The following is a 17,316-nucleotide window of genomic DNA, read 5'->3' as shown; positions in this document are numbered from 1 at the left end:
CAGGAGGATCACTTTGAGTTCCAGGCCACCCTGAGGCTACACAGTGAATTTCAGGTCAGCCTGGACTAGAGTGAGACTCTACCTGGGGGGCGGGGGGGAGTTGGGGATCAAGATGCTATGAGTCAATCATATGGAAACCTACTTTTTTGGACAATGGCAAACCCAGAAGCCATACACTATTACTAGAAAATGTTCAGTGCAAGGGACAAGATACCTTCCAGTGAATCGTGGGCTAGGAAGGTCCATGATTCCCCTAAAACATTACAGGCCATTACCAAGGCTCTTGGTTTCCCACCAGAAATAGATGGCAAGACCCTACTGCTGAAGATTCCACATGTTTTGGCTGCAAGGTCACTGAGAATTCAAGCTGGAGCTGAGGTGAAAAACTTCTCCATGTAGATCAGCTGACAGAAAGCTGGAAAAAGCCACGCTTCATGCAGTTCAATGGGAGAGAGAAAAATCACCAGTGAAGATATTCAACAGTGGACAATGCAAGCCTTATATATGGCCAGCCAGGCCAGCAAATGAGCCAATGGGTTCAACAATGGCACATGTTATGGGGGAAACCAACCACTAATTTGACTGGAGGCCCACTCCATGGGAAGAAATACATCCCTGATACTGAAAACCTACAATAGGGGTAGTCATGAGCCCTAGGGGTGTAATGTCTGCTGCTGTCTGGCTAAATATATATACTATGCTCACCAAACTACCCAGTAAGCACTTCTCTTAATGTTCATTCCCATATATTAATGCTACTCTCACTTTTGGTTAGATAAGCTTCTCTTTTCAGATAGTAGTGACCCTGGGATGACTCAGAAGGTTTATGGTGCTAAGAAGTGACAGAGAAGTGCTCAGCCTGAAATATCTTTATCATACCTTCTGAGGCTCAGGGCCCATTACAGAAGAAGTGGCAGAAAGAATGTAAGAGTCAAAGGAAGGGTAGAACTCCTTACAACGTGCTCCTCTAGACTCGATATCCATGACCTCACAGTGCCTGACACTACCTACATAAGACCATCATAAGAGGAGGAAAAGATCATGACATCAAAATAAAAAAGACTATTATGCAGACAAAAAAAAAAGAGAGAGACTGATTAAGAGGGGGAGGGGATATGATGAAGAGTGGAGTTTCAAAGGGGAAAGTGGGGGAAGGGAGGGAATTAATTAATTAATTAATTAGAAAAGAAATATTCGGGGCTGGAGAAATAGCTTAGCAGTTAAGCACTTGCCTGTGAAGCCTGAGGACCCCGATTCAAGGCTTGATTCCCCAGGACCCATGTTAGTCAGATGCACAAGGGGGCACACGCATCTGGAGTTCGTTTGCAGTGGCTGGAGGCCCTGGAGCGCCCATTCTTTCTCTCTCTCTCAATCTCTCTCTCTCTCTCTCTCTCTCTCTCTGTCCCTCTCAAATAAATTAGAAAGAAAGAAAGAAAGAGAGAGAGAAAAAAAAACTCCCTGTAGACTATCTGACAGAAAGCTGGAAAAAGCTATGCTACACACAGCTTCATGGGAGAGAGAAGTCATCAGCAGTGATAAACAACAGTAAACTACACTAGACACTGCAAACCTTAAGTTTGGCCAGCCAGGCCAAATAATCCAATGAGTGTGATAGTGGCATGTCTGTTATGGGTGAAACCAACTGTTCTCTAATTGGAGTGGAGGCTAGCTCCATGGGAGGGAATACACGCCTGGTACTGAAAACCTAATCAAAAGCCTATGGTGAGGGAGGTCATGAGCCCTAGGAGTGTAACACCTGCTCTTGTCTGGCTAAATGCATATATTATGCTCCCTAAACTGCTCTGTAAGCACTTTTCTTAATGTTCATACCTGTATTGCTACTCCCACTTTTTTTTTTAGAATTTTCTTTTTGCTTTTTTTTCATTTATTTATTTGAGAGAAAAAGAGGCAGAGAGAGGGAGAGAGAATGGGCACACCAGGGCCTCCAGCCACTGGAAACAAATTCCAGATGCATGTGCCCCCTTGTGCATCTGGCTCATGTGGGTCCTGGGGAATGCCTTAACTGCTAAGCCATCCAGTCATACCCTCACTTTTTTTTAGTGAAGCTTCTCTTCGGATGGCAGTGACCACTGGGAGGACCGAAAAGGCACCATACTGCTAAGAAGTGATGGAGGAATATTCCGAACTGAAATATCTCTATCACATCTTCGAAGGCTCAAGGGGGCTAACTCCATGGTTAAAGGTGCTTACTTACAAAGCTTGCCAGCCCAGGTTTGATGGCCCAGAACCCATGTAAAGCAAGACATAAAGTGTCACTGACTTGGCACATCCATACACACACACACACACACACACACACACACACACACACAAGTATTTTTAAAAAACTTGTCTTCTACCTGGCATGATGGCAACCATTTTGTCTGAGGTAAGAGAAGTGCCTTGAGTTCAAGGCCAGCCTGGATCCCCAGAGTGAGTTCCAGTTCAGCCCGGGCTAGAGTAAGACCCAGGTTCAGAAACAAACAGGGCTGTAGAGATGGCTTAGCAGTTAAGGTGCTTGCTGGCAAAGCCAAAAGGACCAGCTCTGATTCCCCATTACCCACATAAAGATGGATGTACAAGGTAGTGCATTGTCTGGAGTTTTTTGCAGTGGCTAGAGGCCCTGGCGTGCCCATTATCTATCTGCCTCTTTCTTTCTTTCTTTCTTTCTTTCTATCTATCTATCTATCTATCTATCTATCTATCTATCTATCTATCTCTTTCAAACAAATAAATAAAATATTAAAAAAAAAAAAAACTTGTCTTCTGGAGTTGGGGAGACGGCTCAGGAGTTAAAGGCACTTGCTTTCAAAGCCTGCCACCCTGGGTTCAATTCCCCAGCCACCAACATAAAACCAAACAGGCATTCATTTGCAGGAGTAAGAGACCCTGGCATGCTCATACACACATGCAAATAAATAAAAATTTTTAAAAATAGACAGGCATGGTGACACATACCTTTAATCCCAGCACTAAGTAGGCAGAGGTAGGAGCATTGCTGTGAGTTCGAGGCCAACCTGATACTACACAGTTAATTCCAGGTCAGCCTAGGCCAGAATGAGACCCTACCTCGAAAAACAAAAAAAATAATAAATAAAACTTGTTTCCAAGACTAGAGATGTAGCTCTGTGGTAAAGAGCTTGCCTAGTAGGTTCAAGGTCCTGGTCTCAATTTTTTTTTTTTTTTAACATAGCAGAGCTTTATGATGATGCCCTTAATCCCAGCACTCCAGAGGCTGGGCAGGAGAATCATCTGGAATCTAAAGCCAGTCTGGGCTATACAGTGAGTTTCAGGTCAGCCTAGGCTAGAGACCTTTCTTCAAATAAAAGTGCTGGGCATTGGTCATGCTGTTTTAGGTTTGTAACCTAAGCACTCAAGAGACAGAAGTAGGAGGATTATCCAAAGTTCAAGACCATCCTGGTTGAAATAGTAAATTCCAGGCCACCCATGGCTACATAAAAGTTTGGTTCAGGGCTGGAGAGATGGCTTTGGCAGTTAAGGCGCTTGCCCTCAAAGCCAAAGGACCCAGGTCCAATTCCCTAGGACTCCCGTAAGCCAGATACACAAGGGGGTACATGTCTGGAGTTTGTTTGCAGTGGCTGGATGCCCTGGCACACCCATTCTCTCTCCCTCTCTCTGTCTCTTTCTCTCAAATAAATGAATAAAATTAAGATTTTTTTTTTTAAGTTTGTCTCAAAAAACAGAAAGACTTCTGTCTTCAACACTCAGAAAAGTCATTTGCTGTATTAAAGGAAGAAAAAAAAAAGAATAGAGTGAAATAAGTTTGGATTCTGTTCTTTAGCATCATCTTTTTAGAGGAGCTCTACCTTGGTAAAGAGATTCAATCCTACAGCTCATATAGAACACATTTTACTAGTGTCTTCAATCCTCTCACCAGCACTTCTTAGTAACTCTAATTCCACCTACATTCATATGTTTTACACTGAAGTGTCAAAACTGTAAAAAGGAAGTAACTAATTAGTTCACATTCTGTCATGTGAGTAACCCTTTTTTAAAGCCTGACTACTTCTAGGAGAGGACATCTGAATGTATGAAAGACTCAACTCACTCCTCCCTAAGTAACCTACCGGTTCCTAATTTCTGCCTCATTCTGAAATTCTGACTTAATCTTCATTTGTTTCCTCACATTTCAGCAGGCAGTGGCTTAATAGCCCTACAAACTTAGCTGTATAACCTTAGTAGACACTCATGTAGCCTTACTGTATTTCTTTGTATTACTCCACAAAGGTCATTTTGATAGTTTACACTGTAATACATTACACATATCACATGTGTACACATAGGAATTGTCCATTATTCTTTGAACTTCATGAAACTATCTGATACACTTAAAATGGAACATTGAGGGATGGAGAGATGGCTCAGCTGTTAAGGCACTAGCCTGCAGAGCCTAACAACTGGAATTCAATTCCCCAGTACCCATGTAAAGCCAGATGTAAAGTGGCGCCTGCATCTGGAGTCCGTTTGCAGCAGCTGGAGGCCCTGGTATGTCCATTCTCTCTGTCTCTCTTCTCTCTCTCTCTGCTTGCAAACAAATAATTTTTTTTTAATGGAATATTGGGCTAAAGAAATGGCTTAGCAGTTAAGACACTTGCCTGCAAAACCTAAGGACCCAGATTCAATTTTCCAGTTCCCATGTAAGCTAGATGAACAAGGTGGCGCATACATCTGGAGTTCCTTTGCAGTGGCTGGCATGTGCACGTGCACACTCCCTCTCGTCTTCCCTTCTCAAATAATTTTTTTTCCATATGATTTATTTGCATACTCTTAGATTTTGATTAGCCCTTCTTCCACCTTTCCTTTACTCAAATCTCTTCACCTGACCTCATCAAATAATTTTTTTAATGGAATACTGGGCTGGAGAGATGCCTTAGCAGTTAAGGCACTTGCCTGCAAATCCTAAAGATCCAGGTTTGATTCTCCAGTACCCACGTAAGCCAAATACATAAGGTGGCATATGTGTCTGGGGTTGCTTTTCAGTGGCTAAAGGACCTGGTATATGCATGCTCGCGCTCTCTCTCTCTCTCTCTCTCTCTCTCTCTCAAATAATTTTTTTTAATGGGGGCTGGAAGCTGGACATGGTGCATGTCTTTAATCCCAGCACTCAGGAAGCAAAAATAGGAGGATCATTGTGAGTTCAAGGCCATCCTGAGACTACATAGTGAATTCCAGGTCAGCCTGGGCTAGAGTGAGACTCTAACCAAAAAAAAGAAAACAAAAAAAAGGAATGCTGGCTACTGAAATCAGAAGCCAAACGAAGAATTTTTCAAAAAGTCTTAGAGAAACTCACAAATAAAGTTTTCACTCTTTAGCCATCAAAGCTCAAACTGAAGACTGTGGGGTGGTAGAGAAAATGGAAGAAAAGGAAAGGAAATGACTCAAAATAATCCAGTGTAAAGAGCCTGAGTCGCCTTAATCACTACTTGGCAGTTAAGATTTGAACTCTCTGGGTCTTGTAAGTGGGTGAACATATCAAGGTCTGTGCTTACAGGATTTGTTTCCTTCGCATTAATTTACAGTTGTGCTTTTAAGAATATTGCTACTCTCATCAATTTATATATGTACCCATAAAAGTTTAAACGTGGCACACCTTGAATCCCATCACTTGGGAGGCAGAGGTAGGAGGGTAGCTGTGAGTTCGAGGCTAGCTAGAGACTACAGAGTGAATTCCAGCCTGGGCTAGAGTGAGACCCTACCTTGAAAAATCAAACAAACAAACAAAAAAAGTTTAAGTGTGGAAAATTAAAAAGCTAAAAGTCTTGGCTTCATGAGTGAGTTATTTTCTAACTTATTTTCATGTTGGTAACTTTATTTCAAATACATGAAATATAGTTATGGTAATTAGCTTGTTTAAAAAGCAGGGCCTTGAAAGTCTGGGACTAGACTGGCAGTACTCAGGAACTTCTCACCCTAATTCTGAACTCACTCGGCAACAGATTAGTGTCTTCTTTGCAAGGTCCGTTATAACATGCACACACTCCAAATTATCTACCTGAAAACGATTTCTGTCAGAACATCCGTTTTGATACTGATTCATCGCCAATGTCAAACCTCGTCTTGAGCTGAGAAGGGAGAAAAGCTCAGTTGCAATGGGTCCTATGCAATACCTCATCCATTTTCTTTTCACCGAAACTCAACACTAGCATGTTTTAAATGCTGAGATTTCAAACCACCGTTCAGTTCAGTACGTTCCTGCTAGAGAGTGAAGCCAGTCGCCCCACAGCTCGCCGCGCCCTGCGCCTTCGGGGCTACGAGCTGCGTAGCGAGCAGGGAGCGCGCCCCGAGGAGGCCCAGGCGCTGCGCGACGACAGGCCCACCTGCGAGGCCCAGACCCGGGCCGGCGGTCGGGGCGCCGCGCTGACCAACGGCCGGCACCGCGAGTGTCAACGCCCGGCGCTTCCGCACACAAAAAGCGCCGCTCAGCCCGCCCCTCCCACCGCGCCGCCCGGCCCCGCGCCCCGCGCCGCACAAAGGCCCGCCCGGCCCGCGGGAACAAAGGCGGTCGCCCGCCGGCCCGGCACAGGTGCAGCCCCGACCCGCGGGCCCAACATGGCCGCGCGCCTGCTGCCCCGTTAGCCGCCGCCGGCCCTCCGCGTCCAGCCGGCGCCTCAGGCCTCGGCCCCTCCGCCGCCGCCTCAGGCCTCGCGTCCTCCTCAGGCCTCCCGCGCCACCGGCCCCTCATCCCCTCACACAGCTCCCTCCAGCCCGCAGGCCTCGCTCCCCAGCTCTCCCGGCCTCACGGCCGGCCTCCCCGTCCCTGGCCAGCGGTTGGCGCCCGCGGCGGTTGGCCAGCGGCCCCAGTGACCTGCGCTGCGTCGCATCCTCTGTCGGCTGTCCGGCAACGGGCTGTCCGGCAGTGTCGGCGGGCGCAAGGCCGCGGAGGGCAGGGCGGCTGGGAGGAGGGGGCGGCGGCGGCGGCGGCGGCGGCGGCGGGCGCAGCGCGGCCAGGCCGAGGCTCTCCGCGCGCGGCGCCGACCCCGCCCCCGCGCCTCCCGCCCGCTGCCGCCGCCGCCGGGGCCGCCGCCGCCCCCAGAAGCCGCGGGAAAAGTGCGCGCCGCTGATTGGCTGCCGCCTCCAGGCGCCCGCGGACCGGGCTTTTCAAATCCACTCCGGGGCCCCGCGCAGCGGGCTACGGGCGGCGGGCCGCGCGGTGCCGACCGCAGGCCGTAGCGCGGGTGGGAGCGTCGGGCACGCGCCCGTCCAGATCGCCTCCAGCTCCGGTTCGCGCCCCGCAAACGGGCGGCGGCCAGCTCCGCTACCGCGGTGAGCCCCGGCGCGGTGACGTCACGCCCGCCGCCCAATCGCCGCGCGCGGCCCGGGAGCCCCGGCGTGGGCGCGGACGCGGGCGCCGGCTCCAAAAGCGGACGGGGAGCGCGGGAGGTGGCAGCCCCGCCCTGCGTACGGGCCGGGAGCGCTAGCGGCGGGAGGGAGCCTTGTACCGCTCCGGCGTGGATGGCCGGCCTTGGCTACTCGGGCGGGGCGCGGCCTCGCCTTGCGGTGGGCTTGTCAACGGCGGTGGAGATCCCTTGTCAGGAGATGAGCCGCTCGGGACTAGGGGAAGCGTGAGGTGGCCGCGTCTCCAGTGACACGCAGCCGCGTTCATGCGCTTGGCCAGCTAGCTGTCCGCGGGCCGGGGAACGCGGAGCGTGCGCGCGCGGGGCGCAGTCTGGAAAGCGAAAGGCTGTGGTCCCGGGAGGTCTATTACCCGCTAGTTGCAAATTAGGCCCGGAGTACGGAAGTTCGGGCCCCGTCTCCGATATCGCTGGAACAAGGCAGCTCTCAGGGGCAGCGGGCCATGCCTGCCTCTGCTTCCTGTCATGCGAGACTGATGTCCACACCTCAACTCTAGGTGCTGCTGTGGGGAGTATAAGGGGTGCCAAGAGGGCTGTGAGATGGCTTAGTGGTTAAGGGCTTCTGAGAACTGGAACGAGGGTCCTCTGGTCTACCATCTACAGCGGTCTCTAGAAAAGGCTGAACATCCAGAAGTACAGGCTGTGGCATTCTCACCTCCTTCAAACCAGGAACCAGCCAGATCACCCTCACATACCAAAGCACATTATACCTTGTCCTAGTGTGGAACCAGTGCTGTAGCCAGGACTCAGCCAAACACCTTGCTTGTATCTTTGTAATTTTCTCTATATTCACAGCCTCCAGACCTGATCACTACCACCACTCATCTTCGGGAGAGCTCCTGGTCTGTTGCTCTAGCCTGTGGAATGAGAAAAAAAGGCCCTCAAGTCCACGCATTATCCATGATAAGCAAGACCTGGGAGCCTGAGTCATAGACTTCTCTTTCATATTGAGGCCTCACAAGGCCTTCCAAATCATTTGTGAGTTCTGTGTAGAGTGTGGAGTCCAGTAAGATGCCCTGCCCTACCATGTTTCCTGCCAGTACTTAACTTGGCCACATGAATGAAGCACATGGAAGGTGTCTAGTTGGACAATGGCTAGCTAAACCCCTCTGATTGTAGAGGGGGCTGGTAGGTCCCTTTTCCTGCCCTGGATCCATCTTGCTCAAGTGCTCTGCCAATTCCTACTGCACACATAGAATACTACAAGCTCATTTGATTTAAGATTTGGCGGTAGATGCAATTTTCCCAAAAGATCTGCATTTAAAACAGTACAGTCAACACATATAAATGTATTCAATGAAAATCCTTAGTAGCAGAAGCCAGTAAGTTAAAAAGGAGACATAAAGGGAAGAGAAAGGAAGGGAGGAGGGTACTTAATAGGTTGATATTGTATATATGTAAGTACAATGATTGTGATGGGGAGGTAATATGATGGAGAATGGATTTTCAAAGGGGAAAGTGTGGGGGGTGGGGGGGAGGGAATTACCATGGGAATTTTTTATTAATCATGGAAAATGCTAATAAAAACTTAAAAAAGATAAATGTATTCAAAACATGCAAGTGTGATTTTTTGTTTGTTTGTTTTTTGAAGCAAGGCCTCACTCTAGCCCAGGTTGAGGCTGACCTGGAATTTGCTTTGTCCAGTCTGGCTGTGAACTCAGCGATTCGTCTACCTCAGCCTCCCAAATAGAATGCTGGGATTTAAGGCATGCACCCTCATGCCTGGCTGGATTTTCTTGAAGAAAGTTATTTGGAGCTAGTCTTTTTATTCTCAGCTTGAACCTTCCTGAGCCCTCTTTAGTAAGTCTGGCCAGCCAAACCCACCGACCCCTGGCCTGTGTATTGTATACTCCAGAGCAGGAAAGAAAAGGCCCAGGCAGGATTCCATGAGTGAAATCCTGGGAGAAAGACCCTTATCCACCCAAACTTACATAACTCTGGCAGGCTCCCAGGGGAACCCAAGTCACAGTTTGCATCTTGTAGGGCACCTGCTTGAATTCACAGGCGGGCTTTAAGCTCTGAGGCTAACTGAGAAGGGGATCTCAGAGGGTATCCTCAGGAAGATTGGTGGGACTCTTTGGTTCTGGATGTGCCCCAAGTAAGGCAGGACAGACAACAGCAGCACAGCTGATCCCTTTTTGGTTTGTCCAGTGCTCTTGTCCCTACTCTGAAGAGTCCACATTCTGGCTGTTGCATTCAGTACCTTCCTTAACACAGGCCTGCAGCCCTGGAAGGCACAGTCTGCTCCATGCTGCTCCACATGGCCCTGACAGAAGTCCACTAGCCTCCTTGTTCCCCAAAGTCTTGTGGCTGCCACTTCTCTGTAAGAGCTATTGCCAAAGGTAAAGCCCATGCCCCTTAACCAAAGGAGCCCCCCTGAGACCCTGCTTGGCCTCTCTACCACCTACCAGGGCTGGGGTCCCCCAGGGGCCAGGCTCATTGCTGTTTCCATGGGGATGTGTGCACTCTGACCCCAGTCTTTCTCCATCCCAGGCCAAATAAAGAGGGCTTCCAAGTGGAAACCGCTGGCTTCGGCTGCCCCTCCTCCCATGCCCCAGGTGGCCAAGAAGGGAGGGGAAAGAGAGGCCCAGATCCCAGACAGAACTGAAGAGGGCCAGAGGACCTCCCATTCCCAGCATTCCCAACAATTCCTTCCTAGCCCTGACCACTCACCTTTCCACATTGGAAGCCTCACTTTCCCCAGGCTAGACTCTGCCCAAGCTTCCACCCAGGAAAAGGCCACTCAGGTCCCCTGGGAACACCTCAGAATTAGTGGGCAGTTTGCAAGGTCTTGAAGCCAAACTTCCACTGAGCCAGAGTTCCCATTAGGCAGAAAAGATGGACTCAGGACTGAAATCTGTCTAAGAACCCCACACTCCAAACACATACCCAAGTCCTGACTGAGAGGCCTGAAGTGAACATCATGGTCCAGTAGTCACCTCCACATAACCACAGCTCAGATGCTGGACATGGTGGTGCATGTTTAATCCCAGTACTCAGAGACAGAGGTAGGAGGATAAGTTCAAGGCTACCCTGAAACTATGTAGTGGTCAGCCTGAGCTAAAGCAAGACCCTACCTCAAAAAAAAAAAAAAAAGCAAAAAAAACACAAATTGGGACAACTGCTGACCTATCTCCTACCAAGACTGCTTTTTGAGGAGACCACCCAAGCCAGCAGAACTCTTGGGTTATGGAGCCAACTCTGAGTGCCACTCCCTTGTATCAAACTGAACTTCTTTCCCCTTCCTCCCCCCAGTTCTTGGTTGAGAGATGAGGTTTTGTTTTGTCTTTCCAGGGTAGGGTCTCACTCTAGCCCAGGCTGACCTGGAACTCATTCTGTTCCAGGCTGGCCTTGAACTCACAGTGATCCTCCTACCCCTGCCTCCCAAGTGCTGGCATTAAAGGTATGTTAGGCTTTGTAAGCAAGCACCTTAACCTCTAAGTCATCTCTCCAGCCCCCTCTTTTTTCTCTTTGTATAATTCTTTCTCTTGTTTTGTTTGGAGAAAGAGACTCACTAGGTAGTCCAGGCTGGCCTCCAACTCTCTATCCTCCTGACTTACTCCCACCCTGGGGCTAGGATCACAACCATGCCTGCTAGGCCTGGCTCCAGAGCCTTCCTTGACCCCTTCCCAGACTAACCTGCCCCCGCTCCATGTTCATACCCAGGTGGCAATGTTATCTCTGAAGATGGACACTTTGTTCCCCATTATTGGTTTCTAAGCCACCAAACAACAGAATCTTACTGGTTTACAGTTCTGGAAGGTAAAGCCCAAACCCTGGCTATGATCAGTGCAGGAGGCTCTGGCCATTGCCTACCTGCTTCTTCCCAGCCATCTGGTACTTGCATGCTATCTTTGGCTTGTGTCAGCATCACTCTAACTTCTCCTCTATCATCCAGTGGCCTTTTCCTTGCATGTCTATCCTTTGTTTCTGATTTCTCTTCCTATGAAGACTGCAGTCTACATCTCCCAAGACCCCATTTCCAAATAACAGGTATCCTGGTTAGGACTTGAAGATAACCCTTGTGGGGATATAATCCAACCCCTCAGTTGAACTCCGGTTGGCACTCTGTAAAATGGTGACTGTAAGAGCAAAGTACTTACTTTCTTGAGTCAAGGAAGAAGCAATGACTGTCAGGTAGGAATGGGGGGAGGGGGAGGGGGGCGAAGGGGTCCGCTGGCTCTAGCCTGCCTGCCTTCCCAATTATAGTAAAGGAGGGTCGGAGCGGCTGACATGCACGCAACTTTCCCGCACATGGAGGAGACTTGAGTAATAGGAACCCGAGCAGGGTCCTGGGAGCAGGGTGGGGCTCACAAGTTTTGGTTAAGGCACCAGGAGATGCCTAAGGGCGCCCAACACGCCTTTAGGTTTAGAGACCTAAGGGTCTAGCACAGTCCGCCTAGATCCCGCCCCTGTGGTTAAACACGACCCCGTCCTGGTCCCGCCACTGGGGCTACGCCCTGCGCTGGTACCCGCTACATGCCCCAGTTGGTTACTCCCGACCGGGAACGGACAACGATTCTGGCCCTGTGAAGGGCGCGGTTACCTCCGGGTTCTTTCATAGCAAGCTTCGGCCGGCTGTTCATGGTCCCTGGTCCGCCGGCTTTGTCTATCAAAGCGAAGGGAGCGAATCGAGGGCTGAAGTCCCATCTCTTCCCACGGCTGCCCTCTCTCTGCGGAGGAATGCCACAGGCTCAAGGACCACGCAGGGTATGGAGCCCGACGAGCGCTGCCCACACATTCGGGTCTTGGCAAAAGAAGCATGGCTCTGTGCTACAGTAGCACTTACTTTTCTAATCAGGGGACCAGGAGAGAGAGCTTCCGGGTTAAGAAACTTGCCTGCGAGGTGTAAGGACCAAGGGTTGATTCCCCAGTACCTAATGTAAGCCAGCTGCACAAAGTGGCACATGTCTGGAGTTCGTTTGCAGTGGCTGATGTACTCATTCATTCTCTCTCTCCCTCTCTCTCAAGTAAATACATACATAAATAAATGTTTTATTTATTTCATTAAAAAAAGAAAGAAAATGGTAGGAAATTAAAACCCACACCAGCAGAAGAAAGGGAAAAAAAACAACTTTTTTCCTAAGCCGTGTGCTTGCAGTGCTTTGGACCACTTCTTTTCTGGACTGGTGACCATCTTTGGTAGATTAAGTTAGAGTCTGACCAAGATCAGCAAAGGCTGTGGGCCTGAGGACAGTCACTCAGCATCTGCAGAGGAATTCCAGAAGCATGGGGTCACCACTTTGAGCATCTGGATTTATGTGTGAACTGGGGAATTGAGCCCAGACTACAGGCTGTGCAAGCAAGCGCCTTTATCGACTGGGCAATCTCCACGGTGATTTTTTTTTTTTTCAAGGTAGGGTTTTACTCTAGCTCAGGCTGACCTGGAATTCACACTGTAGTCTCAGGGTGGCCTTGAACTCATGGCGATCTTCCTACCTCTGCCTTCCAAGCGCTGGGATTAAAGGTGTGGGCCACCATGCCCAGCCATGATTTTTGTTTGTTTGTTTTAACTTGAGGTAGAGTCTCCCTCCAGCCCAGGCTGACCTGGAATTCAATATGTAGTCTCAGGCTGAACTCAGACTTAGGGCAATCTACCTATCTCTGCCTCCAGAGTGCTGAGATTAAAGGCGTGTGTCACTACATCTGGCTCCTAACATTTAAAAATATATATTTTATTTATTTATTTGCAGGGAGAGAATGGACATGTCAGGGCCTAATGCCACTGCAAACGAACTCCAGAAACATGCACCACTTTGTGCATCTGGCTTTATGTGTGTACTGGAAAACAGAACCCAGGCCATCAGGCTTTCCAAACAAGTGCCTTTAACAGCTGAGCCATCTCCCCTTTTAAATTTTTTGACAGCTTCCACAAGTATAGACAATAAACCATGATAATTCTCACCCCACCCCAGTTCTTCCCCTCTCAAATCCACCCTCCACTGAATCCCTTCTTCCTTCTTTCCAGTTAGTCTCTTTTCTTCTGTGTGTGTGTTTTCATGTGAGGGTCTCACTCTAGCCCAGACTAGCCTGGAACTCAGTCTGTAGTTCCAGGGTGGCCTTGAACTCACAGCAGTCCTCCTACCTCTGCAGAAAGGTCTTACCTTAACTGCTTGGGCCTGGGTTACAGTGAGACACAACCCCAGGAAAGAAAAAAAAAAATGCGGAGAGAGTATGGGTGTGCCAGGGTCTCCAGCCACTGAAAATGAACTCCAGATGCATGTGCCACCCTGTGCATCTGGCTTATGTGGGTGCTGAGGAATTGAACCTGGATCCTTAGGATTTCACAGGCAAGTACCTTAACAGCTAAGCCATCTCTCCAGCTCATGTTTTTAGGAGATATTGCTTAGTGGTTAAGGTACTTGTCTGTGAAAGCCTAAGGACCCATGTTCAACTCTCCAAACCAACACATAAGCCAGATGCACAAGGTGAAACAAGTATATAAGGTTGCATTTGTGGACAGCTGGAGACCCTAGTGTGTTAATTTTCTCTCTCTTTTATAAAAAATAATTTATTTTTTCTTCTTTATAATTTAATGACTGTGAAGGCCTGGATCCCTCATTTCTGCTGCTCTTGGGTCCACTGCTCTGGTGTCAGGGTTTTCTTGCAAAAAGGCATGGATGTGCAGGAGTTCTGCTAAGCACTAATTCATCAGCCAGTGTCTTTGAAGCAATGGCTTTTCCTTGAACTTAGTCAACACCACCGGGACTCAGAAGCTGGTTGCACAAGGCTTGAGGGTTGTGTCCTCCATTTCCACATGCTCTGCCTCCAAGTCCCATTGCTTCTTTTTTTTTTTTCCGGGGTGGGGGGGCGGAGGTATTCCAGGTAGGGTTTCACTCTAGCTCAGGCTGACCTGCAATTCACTATGTAGTCTCAGGGTGGCCTCGAACTCATGGAGATCCTCCTACCTCTGCATCCCAAGTGTTGGGATTAAAGGTGTGTGCCACGATTAAAGGCATGTGCCACTACCCCTGGCGTGTGTGTGTGTGTGTGTGTGTGTGTGTGTGTGTGTGTATTTGAGAGAGAGAATAGGCACATTAGGGCCTCCAGCCACTGCAAACAAACTCTAGATGCATGTGCCACCTTGTGCATCTGGCTTATGTGGGTCCTGGGGAATCAAACCTAGGTCCTTTGGCTTTGCAGGCAAGTGCCATAACCACTAAGACATCTCTCCAGCCCTGTGTTTTTATTTTTGAGGTAGGGTCTCATTCCAGTCCAGACTGATCTGGAACTCACTTTGTAATCCCAAGATGGCCTCTAACTCAAAAACTAGAGTTCTGACAACACCATGTGTCAAAGGAGGCTGAGACATGAGGAGCCTAAGCTTTAGGATAGCCGAAGTCATGTAATGAGAGTCTATTCCAAAAACCAAAAAATAGAGCTGGAGAGATGGCTCAGTGTTTAAGGCACTTGCCTGCAAAGCCTAAAGACACAGGCTCAATTCCCCAGTACTCATGCACAAGATGTTGTATTTGTCTGGAGCTCTTTTGCAGTGGTTAGTGGCCCTGGCATGCCCATTCTCTCTCATTCTCTCTTTTTTTCTTTTTCAAGGTAGGGATTCACATTAGCCCAGGCAGACCTGGAATTCAATATGTAATCTCAGGGTGGCATTGATCTCACAGAAATCCTCTTACCTCTGCCTCCTGAGTGCTGAGATTAAAGGTGTGCACCACCACACCTGGCTTTCTCTCTGTCTTTCTGTCTATGTTTTCCTGCTTGCAAATAATTAAAAAAAAAATTTTAAAGCTAGGTATGGTGATGCATACCTTTATTCTCAGCACTCAGGAGGAAGAGGTAAGAGGATTGCTGTGAGTTCAAAGTCAGCTTGGGCTACAGAATGAGTTCCATGTCAAACTTGGGTGTGGTGGTTTGAATCAGGTGTCCCCCAGAAACTTAGGTGTTCTGAATGCTAGATTTCCAGCTGATGGAGGTTTGGGAGTTAATGTCTAATGGTGGGAGTGTATTGTTGGGGTAGTCTTATGGGTGTTATAGCCAGTTTCCCCATGCCAGTGTTTGGAAGACTCTTCTGATGCTATTGTCCACCTTATGTTGGTTAGGGGGTGATGTCTACCCTCTGCTTGTGCCATCGTTTACCCCTGCCATCGTGGAGCTTCCCCTTGAGCCTGTAAACCAAAAAAAAAACCCTCTTTTTTCCAAGAATCTTCTCTTGGTTGGGTGATGTCTGCCAGCAATGTGAACCTGACTGCAACACTGGACTAGAATGAGAACCTACTCAAAAATAACATTTCTGAGACTTCCAGGTAAGATGGCAGCATAGGAGCCATGCCAAAGTAGCCTAGGGAGGGAGATAAACAGAGAAACAGCAAAATACACTCTTCTACCAAAAAGTGAAGGTGTATAAGTTATATCAAACACAGCAGAGAAGCAGGAGAGAGTAAGATCTTTCAGAAAGGAGGAAACCAACCACAGGTTCACCTAGGCCCCAGCAGCCCTGGCCTGTGCCCACCTGCCCGGCCAGCACAGTGTTGCAGGAGCAGAAACCAGGTGGAGAGATTTTCCACTCATATCAGCTTCCTTACAAAAATCAAGAAACATAAAAGAAAAAGTAGTGGGAGCAGCTGCTGAAGAACATAAACAGGACCAGCAGAGCAACTGCAGCACAACTCTAGTCATCCTGTATAGTCTCCCATTCCTCAACTGCCAGAGCTGCAAGGAACCACCAGAGAACTCTTCAGTCCCTGGCTACACAGTATCCAGCACAGCTACTCAGAACACCAGATCCACAGCGCAACACAGGGATTGGGGTAGGCACTCAGCATTGGTGAGATTGGAAGCCATCCCAAAAGGTAACAGGGCCTGCTTACACAAAGGCAGTTACATAGATAGACCTGCATTGCAAGTGCTAATCTCTCTTTACATGTCAGGGCAGGTTATAAATTATATATTCCTGGTTGGCTTTATCAGTCTCAAATAAGTTGTATTTTGGGGTTTATTATTGTTGCCTTTGACATTTCCTGATTCATAAGGCCTTTGTCTTTTTCTTCTGTCATTATTGGGGGCAGGGTCTAACTTGGCTTCAGGCTAACCTGAAACCCATTTCAGATCAGAAATCTCAACCTCCCAGTTGACAGGATTAAGGGTGTTGGGTAACACACACCCTTAGGAACTTTGGTTTTATTAGATTATCTGTTTGTTTTAATCGCCACTCTTGCATAAATACTCTGTGGTGGTTTGGATTGAATGTGTATATTGCTCAGTTGAATTTTAGAACTTGCCAGTAAATTGCTCCACCCAGTCTACTAGAATGTTTAAATAGCAGGCAAACTCAACATCTAGGGTCACTTGTGCTATTTTCTTAGAGTATAAAAGCTACACTTGGAACCTTAAACTACTACCATGAAAATATATAAAGTTGGATTTACACGGCAAAGAACATTGCAGATAATTAGAAAACCCAAGCATCAAATTAACTCAAGATATAAAAATATCCACATTATAATACAAGAAACACAAAAAATCAAAATAATACAAATACACCAAAAATTATAAATCCATCAGAAATGATCCCCAGTGAGACTATTTTAGATTAAATGCCTGGCAGAGATTTTTTAAAAAAAGGGATTAAGTCTATACTCAAAGAAATCAAAGAAGAAACCAACAGATTTAAAGAAATAAACAAACTTCTGAAAGAGAACACAGGGAACCAACTTAATAAAATAGGAGGTCAATACAAGATATAAGTAAGGAAATAGAAATAATTTAAAAATACCAGTTAGAAATTTTAGAAATGAAAAACGGGAAGGACTTCCGGTTAAGATGGCGGCATAGGTACCACACCAAAGCAGCCTAGGGGGGAAAAAGACCAAAAAAACTCAGCAAAATACACACTTTTACTAAGAGTGAGGTGTATAGGAAATTGAAGTGACAGCAGAGAAGTAGAAGAGTTACAGAGCATCCAGAGCCCGCATAGGCCAGCAAAAGC

At 47.9% G+C, this 17,316-nt stretch overlaps 1 protein-coding gene across 4 annotated transcripts in view; it reads right to left on the bottom strand.

The window, feature by feature from the left end:
* Positions 1-6,940, bottom strand: part of Nsd2 (nuclear receptor binding SET domain protein 2) — a 118,985-nt gene extending 112,045 nt beyond the window's left edge. For 2 of the 4 annotated variants that reach the window (XM_045161468.1, XM_045161470.1), the window contains exons 1-2: positions 6,827-6,931; positions 6,014-6,083 (exon numbers count right to left, since the gene is read on the bottom strand). The gene's annotated coding sequence lies outside the window, so the exon portion shown is untranslated. Of the gene's footprint in view, positions 1-6,013; positions 6,084-6,826 lie in introns of all 4 variants that reach the window. The other 2 variants (XM_045161471.1, XM_045161469.1) reach the window with 2 other exon arrangements.
* Between the last annotated feature and the right edge of the window lie 10,376 nt (positions 6,941-17,316).

Source organism: Jaculus jaculus, chromosome 11, assembly GCF_020740685.1.
Source record: "Jaculus jaculus isolate mJacJac1 chromosome 11, mJacJac1.mat.Y.cur, whole genome shotgun sequence".
Lineage (NCBI taxonomy): Eukaryota > Metazoa > Chordata > Mammalia > Rodentia > Dipodidae > Jaculus > Jaculus jaculus.
This window is presented reverse-complemented; position numbering and strand designations above follow the sequence as displayed.